Source organism: Cyprinodon variegatus, unplaced genomic scaffold (genome assembly GCF_000732505.1).
Source record: "Cyprinodon variegatus isolate N-32 unplaced genomic scaffold, C_variegatus-1.0 Scaffold584, whole genome shotgun sequence".
NCBI lineage: Eukaryota > Metazoa > Chordata > Actinopteri > Cyprinodontiformes > Cyprinodontidae > Cyprinodon > Cyprinodon variegatus.
In genome coordinates, this window is record NW_015151037.1 from 696,788 (window position 1) to 698,207 (window position 1,420).

At 36.5% G+C, this 1,420-nt stretch overlaps 1 protein-coding gene across 1 annotated transcript in view; it reads right to left on the reverse strand.

The window, feature by feature from the left end:
• Window positions 1–1,420, reverse strand: part of sorl1 (sortilin-related receptor, L(DLR class) A repeats containing) — a gene marked incomplete at its 5' end in the record, with an annotated part of 73,949 nt that overhangs the window by 57,887 nt on the left and 14,642 nt on the right. The gene's annotated exons all lie outside the window — the stretch shown is intronic.

Consider the following 1,420-nt stretch of genomic DNA (forward strand, 5'->3'; position numbering starts at 1 on the left):
CAGGGTTATTTTGGAGTGATTTTTTTTTTTTTTTCTTTGGGACATTACTGTCCTTGGAATGGGGGGGGGAACAACAGCGTAAGCTCCTGTCACACCTGGACGATTTAGACCAGCGTCTGCCTGATATACAAAAAATCTGGCAAAAACGCTGGCGTATGGGAAACACATCGACATACTACGACGTCAAGAATTTGGAGCATGTTCAGAATTCCCCGACATATTCCAGCGTGTGACATACGTGGGCCATAAGTTCCTGATCAATTATCTGATGGTTGACATACATTCAGTGTAAATTACTCATAAGTCGTAGCGTCTAGCTTACCCGAAATCTATGAGTAATTGTGCATAACGTTTGCGTAACTTATCAAGAACCTGTTCCAGTTGACCGCTTACACTTAGACACTTAACATTATTTATCCCATGGGATTACTTCCCAGTAGCTTCTATAGAGTAAAAAGAGTTAAAGCAAAATGCCATTAAAGATAAAAATACTACTGACAATATAAATAGAGCAGTGTTGTATAGTAACAAAGTAAAAATACTTCATTTCTGTACTTAAGTATAATTTGAAGTACTTTATACTTTCCAAGAGTATACATTTTTTGAGAACTTTCACTTTTACTTCACTACATTTACGAACTTAATTGCATACTTTTACTCCGATACATTTTCAATGTTTGGTTTAGTTACTAAGTAAAAAAAACAAAAAAAAACGAGCGAGAGAGCGAGAGAAACGGAAGTGTTTTGACCCCGCCTACTGACTACAAAGTCGGGTCTTGACAATAGGATACTCCTGTTTCACAAAGTCAGTCCAAATTTATCCTACACTTGGTTGTTTATATTATTTTAGGTAAATTTAACCTTTAAAGTTTACCAAAATGTACCGTAAAAAAATGTCATTCAAACTGCACTTACTTTTTACTTATACTTTTCACTACATTACTTGAGTACATCTATTTTTACAGTAATCCTTATACTTAAGTACAAGCCATTTCATTTACTTTAAGACTTTTACTCAAGGAACATTTCAGTCAGTGACTTGGACTTTTACCAAAGTCATATTTTGGAAAAGTACTTATACTTTTACTGGACTCCGAGATTTCATTACTTTATACAACAGTGAAATAGAGTGTATACAGTACCAAAACAGCATTAAAAAAAAGAAAGCTGTAATGTCCTGGAATATGTTTCACTTAGATATAAAAACACGCTGAACGTGTTTCTAACTTCCAGCTACTGTATAATGGCGTATTGGCAGCGTTTTGGTATAAAGGGGATTCACAGGAGGAAACCGTCAGTTCTCCTCCAGACTTCATCCCCATCATAGGGTGAGCCAGAAGGTGAGTGATGGATCCTCCCTGCGTTCACGCCCACCACTGTTACACTTCCTAGCAGACATCAATCTGCTGATACCAAAAAC